Source organism: Nerophis lumbriciformis, linkage group LG33 (genome assembly GCF_033978685.3).
Source record: "Nerophis lumbriciformis linkage group LG33, RoL_Nlum_v2.1, whole genome shotgun sequence".
NCBI classification, from domain to species: Eukaryota; Metazoa; Chordata; class Actinopteri; order Syngnathiformes; family Syngnathidae; genus Nerophis; species Nerophis lumbriciformis.
Genome location: NC_084580.2, coordinates 7,843,065 through 7,866,472, shown reverse-complemented (window position 1 = coordinate 7,866,472; position 23,408 = coordinate 7,843,065). Strand labels below are relative to the sequence as shown.

Here is a 23,408-nt window from a genome sequence, read left to right as displayed (position 1 = left end):
TAAATGTGATGTTTTTTGTGTTGTTTACCATTTTTTAATGTAACCTTGCTGCTGCCCTCTTGGCCAGGTCTCCCTTGGAAAAGAGATTCTTGATCTCAATGGGATTTTTACCTGGTTGAATAAAGGCTAAATAAAAAAAAATTAAAAATATATACAAGTTAGGCTTCAACATTAGCGGCAGCTTAATCAAAACTCTTGTCTATTGAATTCCACCAATTTAACTTTTTCACCTTTTTCGAGGTAGCGAGCCTTTGGAATAGGGTACAGTTTGTCTCGGGCGGTCCCTTGATATTTTTGTTTCGTACGATCCATTTCAATCCAGTTTGTTGCTTTCTCTCACATTACCGCGGGTATAGTACAGCCACGTAAACAAAACCTGCATCCAGAAAAAATGGCTAACCGGCACACACAATGCATTGCGAAATCACATGCGCTTTTGAGCCCTATGTGTTGTATTGCTTTTGAGCAGAAGTAAAAGAAAGTGGGGGCCAACAAACTAACATGGGTACTGTGCAGAAAACAGTGCAAACTATCTGAGTACGCAAAGGGCCTATATCTTACCACTAAAAGCAGATATGAGTAAATAATCATAACTATGCAATAGAATCTATGTTATCAAAAAAATATTTGTCAAGTATCTCAAGGATTTTCAGTCGGTCACGTTCCCAGACATATCAAAAACTATCTGGTGCTCCAGACGTCATTCTACACGACAAAACAGATACAAGCTTGGAAAAACACAGAGACCTCTGACTTTGTGTGTGGCTGGGTCATGGACAAATTGTGCATCATTAATGCTCGGGTAAGGTTGTATTTCGTAATTTAACTTGTGAGGACGAGTCCTTGCAAACAAACTGCGAGTAGCACTCGATAGCCTTGACTCACTGTTTTTCATTTTTTCCCATTATGTTTACCACTCATAAAGATAATCGGTGACAACACTGGCTGGTTGCAAAAAAGGACAGAGAAGTGATCACAACTCACTAACTGCGTGGCCGGGTAAGTTTTGGCCATGTTTGTTACCTTGATGTTGCACACGCCGTTACGAGTATGTGTGTTTTTCTCCGTCTTTATCAAAATAGGACTATGGATCTCAACCTTGTGTATGTGCTGAAAGATTAATTTATGATTGCTGCCTTTTGTAAAAGCTTAACTCGTTTAGGTTTTGCTCACATTTGCTTTCTTTCTTGTTAAGACTCGCTGGGATGGTGCGTTACGAAACACTCAAATCAAAAATGTGTGTTAAGAACTCCAAAACTAGAAAAAATACAAATTATATCAAAAGATAAATACTAAACGTTACAAGTATATCAAACAAAACTTTAATGAAGTGATCACTGCAAACTTGTGCATTCTTTGACTCGGCTCTCTTGGACTGAGGTGCTATTTGTCACTTGTCTCGTCGTCGTTTGGTAAAATTTTAACATCTTTGGCCCTTTTTGATTACATCTCCAAGAACTCTGAAGAGACTTTTATCCTTTTTGCGATTTAAATGGTTCCAACAGCCTAAAACAACGCAAATATAGGTTTTTTTTCTATAGGACGCTTTGACAACAACGCTCGCTGGCCTCCCTCTTCGAGGCTCGCATAGTTAATGAGCCGGACGTGACGCCAGGTGAATACAACCTATACAGTATGCAGTATGAGACTGTAGCTCTTGAACTTTGCCCTTTATTATGGCTTTATTATTGACCACGGCTTTATGTAACGTAAGAGACTCACATGTGGTAAAAAATAATCGTATCTCCATCAAAAAAAGTAAAAGTTAGACTTTTTGACTGTCAATATAACCTACGACTGTACGACCAATAGTTTACCGAAGCCGTATGGTGCATGAAACGCCTGAAAACTGGTTTAAAGCGCTTGATCTGAACTAGTCCCCATATCTAAATTAGAAAGAGCACCCCCAGCAACCCCATAAGGGACAAGTGGTAGAAAATGGATGGATGGATGGATCATTGGTACAACATCAAGATCATGGACCTACTCAGTGGCCTAGTGGTTAGAGTGTCCGCCCAGAGATCGGTAGGCTGTGAGTTCAAACCCCGGCCGAGTCATACCAAAGACTATAAAAATGGGACCCATTACCTCCCTGCTTGGCACTCAGCCTCATGGGTTGGAATTGGGGGTTAAATCACCAAAAATTATTCCCGGGCACGGCACCGCTGCTGCCCACTGCTCCCCTCACCTCCCAGAGGGTGAACAAGGGGATGAGTCAAATGCAGAGGACAAATTTCACCACACCTAGTGTGTGTGACAATCATTGGTACTTTAACTTAACTCAACTTAATTAATTGTCATTTATGGAGCTTCTATTTTTGCGGGATGCTAGAGCAAAGCTGCAGAAATTCTCAGCAATTTCTCACAAATAGGGTAGAACGGGACAGGAAGTACGACACAAACAAAATACATCTGGCCGATTTTCAAAATAAAAGGGTAGGTGTTTAATAATAACTTGCCCATGTTAAAAGCACAGAAATGTGAAAAAAAAAAGACAAATCCCAGCAAGTCCGCTCTTGTCTCCTTCTCCAGTTGGCTCTTCTGCCCGTTTGTTAATTGGTCTGTAATTTATATAGTGCCTTACCTAAACAAGCACAATACCTAAATCGCTTTACAATATACATTACATTCACACATACATTCACACAATGATGGTGGAAGCTGCCATGCACGGCGCTAACCACGACCCGTCAGGAGCAAGGTTGGCAGGAGAAGCTGCAGCTAAAATGAATAGTAAGCGTCAGCATCAAGCCTTCAGAGTTTACGGCATACTTTAATCACACGGATATTGAAAAATAAAACACTAAACTTAATTGGTTAAACATAATGGACTAGTATAATGCACCCTGCATGCTTTTTACATATATCAAGCTAGCTATAATAAAGAACAAAGTTAAAGAGCTACACCACCATGCTACGACGGTAGTGATGGTGTTCCTGGGATTAAAGACCTCACCTTTTCTCCTCCAAACATATTGCTGGGTATTGTGGCCAAACAGCACAATTTTTTTTCATCTGACCACAGAACTTTCCTCCAGAAGGTCTTATCTTTGTCCATGTGATGTCAGATGAAACAAAAATTGAGCTGTTTGGCCACAATACCCAGCAATATGTTTGGAGGATTAATCCCAGGAAAAACCACACCTACCGTCAAGCATGGTGGTGGTAGTATTATGCTCTGGGCCTGTTTTGCTGCCATTGGAACTGGTGCTTTAAATGGGACAATGAAAAAGGAGGACTACCTTCAAATTCTTCAGGACAACCTAAAATCAACAGCCTGGAGGTTGGGTCTTGGGTGCAGTTGGGTGTTCCAACAGGACAATGACACCAAACACACGTCAAAAGTGGTAAAGGAATGGCTAAATCAGGCTAGAATTAAGGTTTAAGAATAGCCTTCCCAAAGTCCTGACTTAAACGTGTGGACAATGCTGAAGAAACAAGTCCATGTCAGGAAACCAACAAATTTAGCTGAACTGCACCAATTTTTTCAAGAGGAGTGGTCAAAAATTCAACCAGAAGCTTGTGGATGGCTAGGGCTGCAATAAGGCGCTTTTGGTAGCCATCCACAGGCTTCTGGTTGAATTTTTGAGCACTCCTCTTGACAAAATTGGTGCAGTTCAGCTAAATTTGTTGGTTTTCTGACATGCACTTGTTTCTTCAGCATTGTCTACATGTTTAAGTCAGGACTTTGGGAAGCCCATTCTAAAACCTTAATTCTAGCATTATTTAGCCATTCCTTTACCACTTTTGATGTGTGTTTGGGGTCATTGTCCTGTTGAAACAAGTCCATGTCAGAAAACCAACAAATTTAGCTGAACTGCACCCATTTTGTCAAGAGGAGTGGTCAAAAATTCAACCAGAAGCTTGTGGATGGCTACCAAAAGCGCCTTATTGCCGTGAAACTTGCCAAGGGACATGTAAGCAAATATTAACATTGCTGTATGTATACTTTTGACCCAGCACATTTGGTCACATTTTCAGTAGACCCATAATAAATTCATAAAAGAACCAAACTTCATGAATGTTTTTTTGTGATAAACAAGTATGTGCTCCAATCACTCTATCACAAAAAAGCAACAGTTTTATAAATTATGACTGTACATATTGTACGTTGCTGTCTAATACAATGGAAATTACAGCATGCGTTTCCAAATGTGTGAGTTTCTATCTGACAGAAAGATGTATGTAAACTAGTCATACTGCATTAGGGGGCAATGATACAAAAAAAGTCCAAGTGGAGCCAAATAAGTGCATTGAAAAACGACCACCTAGTTACAACTTGAGATGAATACTTAAAGGCAGGTTGATAAATGAATGAACATGAATTTGACACACATTGTCCTGTTAGGGTAACACAAACATGAAACATGCTTCCATACCTGAGACACAAAGTAGATGTTTCTACAAGCTTGTCTTCTCTTAAAAAAAAAGAACAAAAAGTGATGAAAAGGAAGTGTTTTCTTGCTGTTTTCCTTTAAAAACCTAGCTTTGGTTTTCCAGTGTGGCTCAGCTTAATTCAGTACAAGACTTGCGTCCCTCCTCGAAACTAAACCAACCTTCCTCCTCTTCCTCCTCCTCTTCTTCCTCGGGCAGCCTGATGACGTCACACCACCCGCACCCTTCCACAGATCGTGAAAAGGAAATAACGGTTCGTGAAGAAAAATATTTTTTACAAATTTCGTAGCTTTTCTTTCTTTTCAAGAATATTAAAATAGGTTTAATTTTAGTTTTAATTTTCTTCTAGTGGTCAACTTTCTTTTACTTCCTGTCATACTTTGAATGTCCTCTACTTCCTGCACACTCATCGAGGTGTTCACACAAGAGCGGAAATAAAAGTGTTGAAATAAAATATGTTTTGCAATTGAAATAGTTTTGTATTTAGTTTTTTTTTTTTTCATTTTTAAATTGTATTCATTAAAGGCTACTTTCATCTGTAATTATTTATTGTATACGTATTTTTATTGATTTATATATTATCAATATTAAATATGTTTATGCTTATGTGCATAATTAGATATCAATTAGATATTTGTATAATAATGTATGAGATAATGTATCAATATGGATGTTTTATTTTAAATTTTTAGCCACAATTAAATAAAAACATGTATATATATATATATATATATATATATATATATATATATATATATATATATATATATATATGTATGTGTGGGGAAAAAATCACAAGACTACTTCATCTCTACAGGCCTGTTTCATGAGGGGGTTCCCTCAATCATCAGGAGATTTTATATATATATATATATATATATATATATATATATATATATATATATATATATATATATATATATATATACAGTGTTGGGTTAGTTACTGAAAAACAGTAACTAGTTATAGTTACTAGTTACTTCATTTCAAAAGTAACTCAGTTACTAACTCAGTTACTTACACCAAAAAGTAATGCGTTACTGTGAAAAGTAACTATTTAGTTACTTCTTTTTTTCTTCTTTTTTTTTAAAGCTCCAATTAATGCCCTTTTAGTCTTCATGTCAGTACTGTTATTGCACTGGAGAATAATACAATCTGTTGATCAACTTGACATACATTTGTATCACTGAACTCTGCTAAGCAATGTGGTCGACATACAACACACAAAGACAAAGATATGTTACAAAGGCCAATTTGTTTCTGGCCAGAACAAATTGACAAAACTATTTTAAATAGCTGCAACATAACATACATAAGTAACAAACAGCATAATAACAGCATAGCTGTAAAGCAAGAAAGGCACACACTACATACACAAAGCCTAACCAGGCATTTTTTCCTCAAGAAATTCTGACACAAAATCATGTCTGAAGCCCAGAACACTCTACACATTTCCCCAGTTTTAGTTTAGAGATAAGGAAAGATTGGCCTGGCCCACTAGCATCCCTCTTTATGATTGACAGAGTGTGTGTACCTTCAGTTCTGAAAGATGAACAGAGGCAGAGTTAATCCTTACGTGGTGAAGTGTCATTGGAGTCTCTGTCTCTCTTTACTAGCTTCGTCGAAGCATGTTGCTATGGAGCTTGTTTCAGCAGATTTGAATTGCTGTTTTGGGCAGTAGATGGTATCTTTGATCCAAAGCACAATTTACATTTAACTAAATTGTTATTTTCTTTGTGCTCGACAAAAGAAAAGTAGTGAAAATATATCCATGTTAGCAAACTCGACTTCTGGCTCCGCCATGATCAGACACGCCCCCCTCCCCCCTCTCCTCCCTCCACACACTCACACACAGAGCGCGTGTCTCTCTCTCTTCTCCGGCTTGTGACACAAGAAGAATCAGAACGATGACACAGCTAGCAGCCCTCCGATAAAACACACTTTATACTACAAAAAAAGTAACGTAAAATAACGCAGTAACGCATCATGTAGTAACGGTAACTGAATTACTGAATATAAAAAAATAACGCGTTAGATTACTAGTTACCGCCGAATCTAACGGCGTTACAGTAACGCGTTACTTTGTAACGCGTTAGTCCCAACACTATATATATATATATATATATATATATATATATACATACACATACATACATATATACATATATACATACATATATATATATATGTGTATATATATATACATACATATATATATATACATACATACATACATACATACATACATACATACATATATATATATATATATATATATATATATACATATATACACATGTGTATATATATATATATATATATATTTAAATAAACATCCATCCATCCATCCATCTTCTTCCGCTTATCCGAGGTCGGGTCGCGGGGGCAGCAGCCTAAGCAGGGAAGCCCAGACTTTCCTCTCCCCAGCCACTTTGTCCAGCTCCTCCCGGGGGATCCCGAGGCGTTCCCAGGCCAGCCGGGAGACATAGTCTTCCCAACGTGTCCTGGGTCTTCGTGGCCTCCTACCGGTTGGACGTGCCCTAAACACCTCCCGAGGGAGGCGTTCGAGTGGCATCCTGACCAGATGCCCGAACCACCTCATCTGGCTCCTCTCGATGTGGAGGAGCAGTGGCTTTACTTTGAGCTCCCCCCGGATGACAGAGCTTCTCACCCTATCTCTAAGGGAGAGCCCCGCCACCCGGCGGAGGAAACTCATTTCGGCCGCCTGTACCAGTGATCTTGTCCTTTCGGTCATAACCCAAAGCTCATGACCATAGGTGAGGATGGGAACGTAGATCGACCGGTAAATTGAGAGCTTTGCCTTCCGGCTCAGCTCCTTCTTCACCACAACGGATCGATACAGCGTCCGCATTACTGAAGATGCCGCACCGATCCGCCTGTCGATCTCACGATCCACTTTTCCCTCACTCGTGAACAAGACTCCGAGGTACTTGAACTCCTCCACTTGGGGCAGGGTCTCCTCCCCAACCCGGAGATGGCACTCCACCCTTTTCCGGGCGAGAACCATGGACTTGGACTTGGAGGTGCTGATTCTCATCCCAGTCGCTTCACACTCGGCTGCGAACCGATCCAGTGAGAGCTGAAGATCCTGGCCAGATGAAGCCATCAGGACCACATCATCTGCAAAAAGCAGAGACCTAATCCTGCAGCCACCAAACCGGATCCCCTCAACGCCTTGACTGCGCCTAGAAATTCTGTCCATAAAAGTTATGAACAGAATCAGTGACAAAGGGCAGCCTTGGCGGAGTCCAACCCTCACTGGAAACGTGTCCGACTTACTGCCGGCAATGCGGACCAAGCTCTGACACTGATCGTACAGGGAGCGGACAGCCACAATCAGACAGTCCGATACCCCATACTCTCTGAGCACTCCCCACAGGACCTCCCGAGGGACACGGTCAAATGCCTTCTCCAAGTCCACAAAGCACATGTGGACTGGTTGGGCAAACTCCCATGCACCCTCAAGGACCCTGCCGAGAGTATAGAGCTGGTCCACAGTTCCACGACCAGGACGAAAACCACACTGTTCCTCCTGAATCCGAGGTTCGACTATCCGGCGTAGCCTCCTCTCCAGTACACCTGAATAGACCTTACCGGGAAGGCTGAGGAGTTTGATCCCACGATAGTTGGAACACACCCTCCGGTTCCCCTTCTTAAAGAGAGGAACCACCACACCGGTCTGCCAATCCAGAGGTACTTCCCCCGATGTCCACGCGATGCTGCAGAGTCTTGTCAACCAAGACAGCCCCACAGCATCCAGAGCCTTAAGGAACTCCGGGCGGGTCTCATCCACCCCCGGGGCCTTGCCACCGAGGAGCTTTTTAACTACCTCAGCAACCTCAGCCCCAGAAATAGAAGAGCCCACCACAGATTCCCCAGGCACTGCTTCCTCATAGGAAGACGTGTCGGTGGGATTGAGGAGGTCTTCGAAGTATTCCCTCCACCGATCCACAACATCCGCAGTCGAGGTCAGCAGAACACCATCCGCACCATACACGGTGTTGACAGTGCACTGCTTCCCCTTCCTGAGGCGGCGGATGGTGGTCCAGAATCGCTTCGAAGCCGTACGGAAGTCGTTTTCCATGGCCTCGCCAAACTCCTCCCATGTCCGAGTTTTTGCCTCCGCGACCGCTGAAGCCGCACACCGCTTGGCCTGTCGGTACCTGTCTGCTGCCTCCGGAGTCCTATGAGCCAAAAGAACCCGATAGGACTCCTTCTTCAGCTTGACGGCATCCCTCACCGCCGGTGTCCACCAACAGGTTCTAGGATTACCGCCACGACAGGCACCAACCACCTTGCGGCCACAGCTCCAATCAGCCGCCTCGACAATAGAGGTGCAGAACATGGTCCACTCGGACTCAATGTCCAGCACCTCCCTCGTGACATGTTCAAAGTTCTTCCGGAGGTGGGAATTGAAACTCTCTCTGACAGGAGACTCTGCCAGACGTTCCCAGCAGACCCTCACAATGCGTTTGGGCCTGCCAGGTCTGTCCGGCATCGTCCCCCCCCATCGCAGCCAACTCACCACCAGGTGGTGATCGGTAGAAAGCTCCGCCCCTATCTTCACCCGAGTGTCCAAAACATGAGGCCGCAAATCCGATGACACAACTACAAAGTCGATCATGGAACTGCGGCCTAGGATGTCCTGGTGCCAAGTGCATATATGGACACCCTTATGCTTGAACATGGTGTTTGTTATGGACAATCTGTGACGAGCACAAAAGTCCAATAACAAAACACCACTCGGGTTCAGATCCGGGCGGCCATTCTTCCCAATCACGCCTCTCCAGGTTTCACTGTCGCTGCCAACATGAGCGTTGAAGTCACCCAGTAGGACAAGGGAATCACCCGGGGGAGCACTTTCCAGTACTCCCTCGAGTGTATCCAAAAAGGGTGGGTACTCTGAACTGCTGTTTGGTGTGTAAGCACAAACAACAGTCAGGACCCGTCCCCCCACCCGAAGGCGGAGGGAGGCTACACTCTCGTCCACTGGGTTGAACTCCAACGTGCAGGCTTTGAGCCGGGGGGCAACAAGAATTGCTATCCCAGCTCATCGCCTCTCACTGTGTGCAACGCCAGTGTGGAAGAGAGTCCAGCCCCTCTCGAGAGAACTGGTTCCAGAGCCCTTGCTGTGCGTCGAGGTGAGTCCGACTATATCCAGCCGGAACTTTTCTACCTCGCGCACTAGCTCAGGCTCCTTCCCCCCCAGCGAGGTGACGTTCTACGTCCCAAGAGCTAGCTTCTGTAGCCGAGGATCGGACCGCCAAGTGCCCTGCCTTCGGCTGCCGCCCAGCTCACACTGCACCCGACCTCTATGGCCCCTCCCATGAGTGGTGAGCCCATTGGAAGGGGGACCCACGTTGCCTCTTCGGGCTGTGCCCGGCCGGGCCCCATGGGGACAGGCCCGGCCACCAGGCGCTCGCCATCGTGCCCCAACTCCGGGCCTGGCTCCAGAGGGGGGCCCAGTTGACCCGCGTCCGGGCGAGGGAAATCTGAATCCTTGTTGTTTCATTCCCATAGAAGTCTTCGAGCTGCTCTTTGTCTGATCCCTCACCTAGGACCTGTTTGTTTTGGGAGACCCTACCAGGGGGCATGAAAGCCCCCGGACAACATAGCTCCTAGGATTAAATAAACATTTTAAATAAAAAAATTATATATATATATATATATATATATATATATATATATATATATATATATATATATATGTATATATATATATATATAAAATATAATATATCAGTATATACAATATACTGTATATATAATATGTAAATATAACATATATGTTATATTTTATATTGCTACTACGGTACATTTATTATCCATCCATCCATCCATTTTCTACCGCTTATTCCCTTTGGGGTCGCGGGGGGCGCTGGAGCCTATCTCAGCTACAATCGGGCGGAAGGCGGGGTACACCCTGGACAAGTCGCCACCTCATCGCAGGGCCAACACAGATAGACAGACAACATTCACACTCACATCCACACACTATTTAGTGTTGCCAATCAACTTATCCCCAGGTGCATGTCTTTGGAAGTGGGAGGAAGCCGGAGTACCCGGAGGGAACCCACGCAGTCACGGGAAGGACATGCAAACTCCACACAGAAAGATCCCGAGCCCGGGATTGAACCCAAGACTACTCAGGACCTTCGTATTGTGAGGCAGATGCACTAACCCCTCTGCCACCGTACATTTATTAGTCTACTATATACCTGTATTATCCTTTCCATCCTTACACTTTCCATCCTTTATAACTGAGCTACTGTGTGGAACAATTTCCCTTGTGAATCAATAAAGTTTGTCTAAGTCTAAGTCTAAGTCTAAATACGCAGTACTGAGAAGCCCATTAAATACCTACTAAAATTCTGAATAAATTAAAATGTGAACTAATGTGCTAAATTGTCCATTAATGTATAACATTACAAAATATAATCTTAAATAATTATTTTGATATGTGGTTTACTAGAACTAATGATATAGTACATGGCAAAACTCCTTTTTCATTTGTATTTCAAAACGTTTTATTGATTTAATGACTACCGTAATAACATTTGCTCATTGCTATTTCTAATGATCTACTGTAATTGTATTTTTTACTCTAAATCACCATTTACTTTATGATTAAAATTGTGTTACCCAAGTGGCGTCACTAGGTCTGAAGAACAGGGGGAGGTGGGGCAAAATATTTTTGCTCACAACTTTTTGGCACTGTATTAGAATTACACAACAAACACTGAATACATCTAAGTGTAGAAAAGCTTGAATCATATTTAGTAAGCATGAGATGACCCAAACACATAAGGATAATGTTGTTTCATGGAAAAGCTAGCAGGTAACTTGCAAACAGGGAAACGTTGCACAGATGAGAGCAGTGTAAACAAACTTTGCACAGCACTACAGAGTTGACCTGAAAACAGAGGAGGTTCTGGTGGAAATAAATTGTTTTGCCTGTAAAACAGGGGCTGGATGTCCACCCAAATATTGTCTGTGCACTACCTCTTTCATTCCGAATTTTTGCACTAGCAAGATTTTTTTGCTTACAACTTGTTACTGTAGTAGAATTACACAGCAAATAATGAATAAATCAAAAATGGTAGAAAATCAATATTGCTAGTCTCCTTTTATTACTGTAATGGTAATTCAAGACATTTAGACCTTAGGTGTCAAATTCAAGGCCCACAGGCCACACCTGGCCAGTAGGGAGGGGTGATATATCATAATAACCTACCATTTATGGTGAAAACGATGAAAGTGGAAATAAATAACACCCATAGAACTCCACCTTTTTGACCAGTCTTCAGAGCCCCCAAAACATTACTCTAAGATAATAATAAGGCTATTAAACTACATCAATTAAGTTTAAGTCGCATACCTATACTGCAAAGCTGTAGTTGTGTGCTTTGCTTATCATACGATATGGAAGTTAGTTTTCTTTTTTCTTTTTTTTTTTACAATATTTATTTATTCATTTGATATGGCAATCATAATACAGGTACTGAAACAACAGGCACCCCCCCCCCCCCCCCCCCCCCAAAAAATAAAATAAATAAATAAATAAAAAAGTATTTACAAAAAAAAAAAAAAAGTAAAATAATAACACCCCTTCCCACATTTCAGTCACAGTGGGTAGCAATGTACCACCTTCCTCTTCACCACAAGCAGATATTTTTTTTGTATTTTTGGTCCAATATGGCTCTTTCAACGTTTTTGATTGCCGACCCCTGATATGATACAGTGGGGAAATGGAAACACACACACTTAAGTTGTTTACTTTCTGAAAAGTACAGTTATATGGTTTTTACTACATAAAGTATGTGTTATATGAATGTGTAATTTTACTGGTTCTTTGCATTGTACATTTATTCTGTGAAGGTTGAAAACAAGACGATAAAGCTTGGCTCTACTCTGTGGACTACAAATTGGAAGTTTTTGTTTGTGATGCCATCACACACAGAATGTCCATTTTGATGTGCACACATGTTCCACTTTTACAAATACGAGGCAAAAAAATTCCACCAAACTTCAGCTTGTGTTTTTGCGTGTTCCACTTGACAACCACAAGCCGCATACAAAAAAAAGTATCTTCCCAAGCCGACTTTCAGTTTCCTTTTTGGGTATGGGTTTGGGTTGGGTAAGTATAATAACGCCCTGCCTGACACCACCCCTTCTGTGGTCAATATTTTAGAGCTTCCTCTTGCGTGTGTTTACTCAGGGAAAACACTGTGGGAGGCTATAAATGTGGTGTGTGTGTGTGTGTGTGTGTGTGTGTGTACTTGTATTTCTACCCTCTTTGAGACATCAACAAGGAAAAGTACCTTCCATATGAGGACTGGTGAACAAGTTAGGAACAAAATCATGGTCCCAATAAGGAAAACCATTGCATCTAGTAGATAATGTCTCATCTATCAAAATGAGGGTGATTCCAAAAAGGAGGGATTTTTCAAATTGACTGTGTGTCGGTTTTAAAAGTGCTCCACCGCTGGTCGACATATGTAATAACAAGTGTGTGTAAAAAATTTAAATGCGCCCCCTTTGGCCAAAATTAATAAAAATAATACAATAAATATGTATATAAAGACATACTGTAATAACATGAAATAAATAATGAAGAATAAAAAACAATTACAAACAAAAAATTAAAAAAAAATTCAAATGACCTAAAAGCAGTCTTTTTCTCACAATGTGTCGACTTCTTTCTTATAAAATTGGGAACAATTTCTCATATTCTTTCTGTTTCTGTAATATTGCAATATTTTCTCGTAAAATTATTACTTTTAATGGTGATATTTGTCGAATATAAAATTCTGACTTTTATCACAATATTGCCATTTTTTTTTGTTGTTCTTGTAAAACAGTGACATTTTTTGAGTAAAATTATGACTTTTGTCACAATTTTGCCAAGTAAAAATTCCAATTATTATTAGAATATTGCCAAAATGTTTAAGTTTTCTTCTAAAATTGTGACTTTTGTCAAGTATAATTACGACTCTTTTCATAAAATTGCCAAAAGCGTTTCTTGTAAAATTGCAACTGTTATTGAGTAAAATTCCAACTTTTATCATAATTTTGCACAAATGTTCAGTTTTTCTTGTAAAATTACGACTTTTATTATAATACTGCCAAAACATTTTTCTTGTGAAATTTTGACCTTTTTCTTGTGAAATTTTGACCTTTTTCCTGTGAAATTGTGACCTTTTTCTTGTGAAATTCCAACTCATTTTTCACAACAAGCTTTTTTATATTTGCATAGTATGTATATATTATAATGTTGTAAATACAAATCTTAGGGTGGTCCTAAAGAGGTAGGCATTTTTCGGCGGTCCCAAAAAGGTAAAAAACACAAGAGTGTGTGTGTGTGTGTGTGTGTGTGTGTGTGTGTGTGTGTGTGTGTGTGTGTGTGTGTGTGTGTGTGTGTGTGTGTGTGTGTACTTGTATTTCTACCCTCCTTGAGACATCAACAAGGAAAAGTACCTTCCATATGAGGACCGGTGAACAAGTTAGAAACAAAATCATGGTCCCAATAAGGAAAACCATTGCATCTAGTAAAGAATGTCTCATCTATCAAAATGAGGGTGGTTCCAAAAAGGAGGGATTTTTCAAATTGACTGTGTGTCGGTTTTAAAAGTGCTCCACCGCTGGTCAACATATGTAATAACAAGTGTGTGTAAAAAATTTCAATGCGCCCCCTTTGGCCAAAATTAATAAAAATAATACAATAAATATGTATATAAAGACATACTGTAATAACTTGAAATAAATAATGAAGAATAAAAAACAATTACAAACAAAAAATAAATAAATAAATAAATAAATTACCTAAAAGCAGTCTTTTTCTCACAATGTGTCGACTTCTTTCTTATAAAATTGGGAACAATTTCTCATATTCTTTCTGTTACTGTAATATTGCAATATTTTCTCATAAATTTTTAATGGTGATATTTTTCGTATATAAAATTCTAACCTTTATCCCTTTTTTTGTTGTAATTGTAAAACAGTGACATTTTTTGAGTAAAATTATGACTTTTGTCATAATTTTGCCAAGTAAAAATTCCAATTATTATTATAATATTGCCAAAATTTTTAAGTTTTCTTCTAAAATTGTGACTTTTGTCAAGTATAATTACGACTTTTTTCATAAAATTGCCAAAATCTTAAGCTTTTCTTGTAAAATTGCGACTGTTATTGAGTACAATTCCAACTTTTATCATGGTATTGCACAAATGTTCAGTTTTTCTTGTAAAATTTTCACTTGCGTTGAGTAAAATTACGACTTTTATTATAATACTGACAAAACTCTTAAGTTTTTCTTGTGAAATTTTGACCTTTTTCTTGTGAAATTTTGACCTTTTTCCTGTGAAATTGTGACCTTTTTATTGTGAAATTCCAACTCATTTTTCACAACAAGCTTTTTTATATTTGCATCGTATGTATTTATTATAATGTTGTACATACAAATCCGTATATATCTAGAAAGGGTGGTCCTAAAGAGGTAGGCATTTTTCGGAGGTCCCAAGAAGGTAAGAAACACAATGTGTGTGTGTGTGTGTGTGTGTGTGTGTGTGTGTGTGTGTGTGTGTGTGTGTGTGTGTGTGTGTGTGTGTGTGTGTGTGTGTGTGTGTGTGTGTGTGTGTGTGTGTGTGTTTTGAAGCACCATGATGCCATGATTTGTGGTGCAGGGAGCTTACAGTTAAATAAATGCATGTCTGTTTTGGAGCTTCCATTATATACACACCAATTATGTCAGGGTTGCTTTAGAAGACATGTGAGGTTAGCATGCACAAAAAAATGCCATGAGAATTTAAAGCTGGGAACGTGGTATCAGACACACACATGCAGACATGCAGGACCAGTCAAAAGTATGGCGACACTTTGGCTTCTTGCAAAGAAAGGGTCTTATATCAATGACATTTTACACTGACAAATATTTGGATGTTTTGCTTACAGTGCTGCTATTTACGTGGCAAGCCTCTTCCTATTAAGTCAACATAAACAGTAACCCATGACAACAGTGTGACTCATTGACTGTGGCAGCAAAGGAAGATTAAAGATCAGAACTTGCATCAACAGTTACACTACCTGCGGTGCCAAGGTAAACAACATGCACACAATGGAACTCCAGGACTTGTGCTGGGATGAAAATCACACGGTTGCTTGGACACGTGAACCAACTGAGCAGCAGTAGGTAATACAAAACTGTACTGCACTCAGGGATGTTTTGTCATGTGCTAAACATCATTATTCATGTTTAAAGATGGATCAAATTCATAGCTTACTGAATCACTTCAGTAAAAGAGCAGTGCAAAAGTTAAATTGTTTGAATATTTACCATGAATGCCTCACTCGGTGTCCTATTTAGGGAGAGAAAAATATGACAATTAAAGGAAAACCTTAGCAAAAAATTATGATCTAATCAATTAACTATTTATTATGTAATTGTATATATATATATATATATATATATATATATATATATATATATATATATATATATATATATATATATATATAAAACAAACAAAGACTATTTGATGAAATAGTCTACGTGTGTTTTTTCCTGACCTAAGGAATATTCCTCTCTACTCCAGCATTGAGCACTGTTTAACGGATAAACTAAAGCAAATAAGCAGGGGCGTCCATGAAAAAGACATTGCTTGGATGGCAACATATGTTGCTGCAAAACTTGTATGTGCCTTTCAGCATTAATGGTGCCTTCACAGACGTGTAAGTTACCCATGCCTTGGGCGCTAATACACCCCCATACCATCACAGATGCTGGCTTTTGAACTTTGCGCTTATAACAATCCGGATGATTCTTTTCCTCTTTGGTCCGGAGGACACGACGTCCACAGTTTCCAAAAACAATTTGAAATGTGGACTCGTCAGACCACAGAACACTTTTCCACTGTGCATCAGTCCATCTTAGATAAGCTCCGGCCCAGCGAAGCCGCCAGAGTTTCTGGGTGTTGTTGATAAATGGCTTTTGCTTTGCATAGTAGAGTTTTAAGTTATACTTACAGATGTAGCGACAAACTGTAGTTACTGACAGTGTGTTTTTTAAAGTGTTCCTGAGCTCATGTGGTGATATCCTCTACACACTGATGTTGCTTTTTGATGCAGTGCCGCCTATAAGTTGAAAAGGATTTGCAAATCATTGTATTCTGTTTGTATTTACGATTTACACTACGTGCCAACTTCACTGGTTTTGGGTTTTGTATATACATACAGACAGACTTATAAACATACATACATACACATATACAGTATATATATATATATATATATATATATATATATATACACATATACAGTATATATATATATATATATATATATATATATATATATATATATATATATATATATATATATATATATATATATATATATACATAGACAGACACCACACACACACACACACACACACACACACACACACACACACACACACACACACACACACACACACACACACACACACACACACACACACACACATTTAATGAAGTGCTGGGATGACAAGATCTAAGTAAAATAAAACTATAATACTGCTATAGATACCAATGAATTGTATTTAAATAAAGTTGTGATTAGGGACACAGAGTAATTTTAAAACAGTAAAACTGTAGAATTACCAAAAAAAGTTGTCATTTTAACAACAGATTGCTATCTTATGAGACAACTTCCTCATTATGACCTAAAATGTTTCTTTTTTTACATGAACAGTTACTGTAAATATAGATATAATCAATAATATGCAGTTATAAAAATGCATATTCAAATTTAGTCACAATACAGTTACTATTGTTAGATCATAGTTGTAATGGATATGAGAAAGAAAATGTGTAATTTTATGAGGAGAAATATATATTTTTAAATGTGTTATTCTTATTTTACATTAATAAAGATATAAGTAAAAACTATAAGTTAAATATAGATATGGTAAAAACTTAAACACCTACATAATCACAAAACATTTATTTGATATGGACAAAGTCTTACTTTTATAAGAATAATGTTATTACAATAACAAAATAATATACACACACACACACATATATTTAATGAAGTGCTGGGATGACAAGATCTAAGTAAAATAAAACTATAATACTGCTATAGATACCAATTAATTGTATTTAAATAAAGTTGTGATTAGGGACACAAAGTAATTTTAAAACAGTAAAACTGTAGAATTACCAAAAAAAAGTTGTCATTTTAACAACAGATTGCTATCTTATGAGACAACTTCCTCATTATGACCTAAAATGTTTATTTTTTTACATGAACAGTTACTGTAAATATAGATATAATCAATAATATGCAGTTATAAAAATGCATATTCAAATGTAGTCACAATACAGTTACTATTGTGAGATCATAGTTGTAATGGATATGAGAAAGATAATGTGTAATTTTATGAGGAAAAATATATATTTTTAAATGTGTTATTCTTATTTTACATTAATAAAGATATAAGTAAAAACTATAAGTTAAATATAGATATGGTAACAACTTAAACACCTACATAATCACAAAAAATGTATTTGAAGTCTTACTTTTATAAGAATAATGTTATTACAATAATAAAATAATATACACATGTTGTGAGATTAAAGTAATCAAATTAAGAGAATTATAGCTAATTATTAAGAGGAAAACGTTTTGATTTTAAAAGAAAAAAATTCTAGATTACGTAAAATTAAAGTAAAAATATAACAACAATTAATCATAATATAAACAATATAAATTGTAGGATTTTACAAAACTAAATCATAGAATAATCAGAATAAAGTGGCAATTACAAAATAAAACTAATGATATAAACATAAATAATATATTATTAAAATAGAGTTGTGATCATCCAAGTGCAAAAAGTATAATTCTAAGACAGTAAACCTCTAATAATACCAAAAAAAGATGTGATTTCAAAAACAGATGGTCATTAGAGAAAAACACAAAACAAAAAAAAATAGAAAGAATCTAAAATATTACTGAGAAAATGAAAATGAAGTTGCATGCAGGATAAAAGTATTTGTCCAGTTGTAAAATAAGAATTAAGTTGCATTTCTAAATAAATCAAAAAAACTTGTAATATTGTGTAATCAAAGTTGTGTTTTTAAGAGAATTCAATACCAATAAAGTTATAATAAAAGTTAATAAGTTTATGCAGTGGATGAGATGATACTGATAAACAATGTGTTCGAGCGCCCTCCAGTGGCTCAATCATGAACATACACATCATGTACAGTGGAATGTTGAACACCATTGGATTTGTTCAAAGACTCCACGATACAAAATAAGTTCTGCCATAGGAACTAATGGAAATAGAAATAACATGTTAACATCATAAAAACACAATAACTGTAAAATATGTTTTTAAAGTCCATTTTGAACATTCTCATCTGTCATACAAGTGTAAAAAGAAGTACTCACCCTTTGATGAGAACACATTTAGAGATGTGCAGGAGAGGGAAGATTACATTTTGATTTTCTTATTTTTTTTAAAGTTAACTCCTGTTTAATAAAACATAGATTGTGTACACACCCTTAGGACAGGTGATGGTCCATTCCCTGTTCTATGGGTATCATTCCACTTGGCCATAGTTTTGTAGTAAATTGACAAAAATAGCAACATGGACGTCATTAGATTTGCTTTCCGCCACACAGTTTTGTGTGCCAAAAAATTACGAATTTTGTCACCTAATATGCCTTTATTTGACTGTGACACTTTCACTGTGTTACGCAGTATACTTTTTTACAAGCATCTTTTTTTCGCTTTATAGACTACAAGTGGGATTAAATAGACCAATACACATTTAGACTAGGGCGTTAAGTTGTCGATATAGGACTCTCTCTCTCTCTCTTTCACTCTCCCTCTCTCACTAAATGTGATACTATGCATTTTGGTATCAATCCAATATTAAGTAAATGCATCTTAAAACTCATTTGTATACTCTAGCCTTTAAATAGACCCTCTTTTTAGACCAGTTGATCTGCCGTTTCTTTTCTTTTCTCCTCTGCCCCTCTCTCCCTTGCGGGAGGGGGGCGGGGGGTCACAGGTCCGGTGGCCATGGATAAAGTGCTGGCTGTCCAGAGTCGGGACCCGGGATGGATCGCTTGCCTGTGCATCGGTTGGGGACATATCTGCACTGCTGACCCGTCTCCGCTCGAGATGGTCTCCTGTTGGCCCGACTATGGACTGGACTCTCACTATTGTGTTAAATCCACTATGGACTGGACTTTCACAATATTATGCTAGACCCACTCGACGTCCATTGCATCCGGTCTCCCTTAGAGGGGCGGGGGGGGGGGGGGGGGGGTCACCCACATCTGCGGGTCCTCTCCAAGGTTTCTCATAGTCATTCACATTGACATCCCACTGGGTTGTGAGTTTTTCCTTGCCCTTTTGTGGGATCTGAACCGAGGATGTCGTCGTGGCTTGTGCAGCCCTTTGAGACACTCGTGATTTAGGGCTATATAAATAAACATTGATTGATTGATTGATTGATGGCCAAAATCGCCGATACAGATATTGATACTTTTTACTTGAAATGTTTCAAGATCTTTGAATGATTTTGCGATGTTGCCCCTCAATTTGTTGACCATAATTATAATCACAATGCAATACAGGAAACATATTCTAAGCCAGAGGTCGGCAACCCAAAATGTTAAAGGGACCAAAAATACAAAAAAAAATCTGTCTGGAGCCGCAAAAAATTAAAAGCCTTATATAAGTGTTATAATGAAGTCAACACACACATATATATATATATATATATATATATATATATATATATATATATATATATATATATATATATATATATATATATATATATATATAAATATATATAAATAAAAGTGTCTATATTAGCTATAATAGCCTACTATCAAAATGACTATGCATCGCAGGCTGACGCAAATCTTTGTTGACAGAAATGTTGAAATGTAATATTTATTCAAACATTTTTTACAACATTGGAAAACATTAGTAAAACGGAGGCTTCTCAGAGGGTGAGATAACGCCTGGAAATGACTGTCTTAGAATGGCCAAAGGTATAGATGTGTGTGTCCAAGTTAAAGGAAACGGCAGGCTATCTTCTTCTAATGGCTTTATAACAATCTTTGCAAGCTGGGTAACGTTTGCTGTGGTCTGGAACAACATGGCACACAAACAACTATCGGAAAAGCAGCCAATATTACATACAGATAATATGTGTCATGAGACATGCAAATATAAATTGAATTAAGAGGACTTAAAGGAAATGAAAGGAGCTCAAATATAACTACAAATGAGGCATAATGATGCAATATGTACATACAGCTAGCCTAAATAGCATGTGAGCATCGATTAGCTTGCAGTCATGCACTGATTGATTGATTGAGACTTTTATTAGTGGATTGCACAGAACAGTACATATTTCGTACAATTGACCACTAAATGGTAAAAACCCGAATACGTTTTTCAACTTGTTTAAGTCGGGGTGACCAAATATGCCTGATTCGCACTCCGCACAAGTCAATGACATCAACAAAGCTCAACTTCGTGCACTCACGCACAACAGTAAAAGTTTGGTGGACAAAAGGGGTGGCGTTAAACACGTGTCTTAGAAAGTCGGACAAAGTTGCACATGTAAACAAACTACGATGAGTTCAAGGACCGCCAAAATTAGTAGTACAAAACGGCACTCGCCAAATAGTCTCTAATCCATACTTGTCAACCCTCCTGGATTTTCCGGGAGACTCCCGAAATTCAGCGCCTCTCCCGAAAACCTCCCGGGACAATTTATCTCCCAAAAATCTCCCGAAATTCAGGCGGACTCAGGTCCATGTGGACCTGAGTCCGCTTTCCCACAATATAAACGGCGTGCCTGCCCAATCACGTTATAACTGTAGAATGATCGAGGGCGAGTTCTTGGTTTCTTATGTGGGTTTATTGTTAGGCAGTTTCATTAACGTCCTCCCAGCGCGTTAACAACACACAACAACAGCAGTCATGTTTTCGTCTACCGTAAAGCAGTTCGTCTGCCGTAAACAGCAATGTTGTGACACTCTTAAACAGGACAATACTGCCATCTAGTGCATTTGATGAAAGCACTTTTGTGCGTGCCACACAGCAATGCATCATCAGAGAGGGTGTTCAGCATGGTTAGAAAAATAGTGACAGAGAATAGAACAAGGATGGACAATTCAACCCTTAACTCAACAAGTATATGTGTAAATAAATGAACACTGAAATTCAAGTATTTCTTGTATTTATATATGTATGTATGTATATTTATATATGTATGTATGTATGTATATATATATATATATATATATATATATATATATATATATATATATAATAAAATAAATATATATTTATAGCTAGAATTCCCTGAAAGTCAAGTATTTCTTATATATATATATATGAAATACTTGACTTGGTGAATTCTAGCTGTAAATATACTCCTCCCCTCTTAACCACGCCCCCAACCACGCCCCCTCTTTCCCCACCTCCCGAAATCGGAGGTCTCAAGGTTGGCAAGTATGCTCTAATCCCTGAAGCATGTTTAATATAAACAGCGTGATTTCTAACAATTGGGGAGGTTTGTGTCATGTTTGTCCTCCTACAGAAACCATATTAAAACCTTTTTTTTTTTCCATTTTTCATACATTTTTGAAAAAGCTCCAGAGAGCCACTAGACCAGGGGTCGGGAACCTTTTTGGCTGAGAGAGCCATGAAAGCCAAATATTTCAAAATGTATTTCCGTGAGAGCCATATGATATTTTTTAACACTGAATACAACTAAATGCGTGCATTTTTAAGTAAGACCAACATTTTTAGAGTATAATAAGTCTCTTATTCTTTTTAATAACATTGTTATTCTAAAGCTAACCAATAATAAATATAATACTTCTTACCATTAATGCGACTTCTTGAACAGGTGCGATAGAAAACGGATGGATGGATTAAAATACATGAGAATGTTTTATATTTTGAACGTTATTTTTAACACTGTGATTACCAGCGGAATGATTAATTACTTATCATGTTAAGCAATGTCAGCTAAGATTTATCTGAGAGCCAGATGCAGTCATCAAAAGAGCCACATCTGGCTCTAGAGCCATAGGTTCCCAACCCTGCACTAGACCGACGCTATGCGGCTCTAGAGCTGCGGGTTGCCGACCCCCGTTCTAGGCAAACACAAATATTTCTATCAATGATTCCATACAATTGTTTGAGAGAAATAAAGAGACATGCACTAAATATAGTAAGTAAACAAGAGGAGAGAAAGAGAGAAAACTGAATCTTGTTATCAACAATATCAGTCTTTGGGTGGATCTATGTCATGTATCTCTCATTTTCTCGGTTTAGCGTTGTTTGTCCAACAAATTTGCAAAATAGGGGCAGTGTGCTTGTTGTGCAACATGAGCTGTGATTGGCCCAGACGAGGGCGTGGAGGCTAAACAGCGGCACACAGAATGCAACAACTCTGTTGTCCCTTAAAAAATTAAGATTAACTCTAGATTGACTTTATACACACAGAGAGGACGTTTGCAGCTGCACAGTGGGATGCAATTTTTTTCAACTCGTGTTTGGATGTTGCAATCTTTAAGTTGTGTTGTTTTCAAAGAGAGCACGTGACCTGCAAGAAGCCTGACCTTTATCAGCCGAGAGTAAAAAGTTAACCATTATCAGCGTTCCTCACAAGATCCAAACTCTTTTCTTGCTGCAAAATGACTTTTTTTCCTTGTTCTGCTGTTGGTTTCTTTCTTTCTTTGTTGCCTATCTACAACTTTGTTTCCATCCATCCATGCATCCATTCTTTTATTTCACCTTCACTCTTTGGTCCCTTTGGAGCTGCACCACCTGTGTCACTTCCAGTCCAAGGCAGCAACAACTAGAAAAAAACAAAACATTTTACTGGTCAGAGCAAGCGAAGACACGCTGAAAAAAAAATATGAATAAAGCCATATTTTGCAATATTAAATCACCATTATGA

At 38.3% G+C, this 23,408-nt stretch overlaps 1 protein-coding gene across 2 annotated transcripts in view; it reads right to left on the bottom strand.

The window, feature by feature from the left end:
- Positions 1 to 23,408, bottom strand: part of LOC133575850 (LHFPL tetraspan subfamily member 2a protein-like) — an 87,542-nt gene that overhangs the window by 32,698 nt on the left and 31,436 nt on the right. The window contains exons 2-3 of one of the 2 annotated variants that reach the window (XM_061928726.1): positions 23,243 to 23,306; positions 4,380 to 4,619 (exon numbers count right to left, since the gene is read on the bottom strand). The gene's annotated coding sequence lies outside the window, so the exon portion shown is untranslated. The remainder of the gene's footprint in view (positions 1 to 4,379; positions 4,620 to 23,242; positions 23,307 to 23,408) is intronic. The other variant, XM_061928727.1, reaches the window with a different exon arrangement.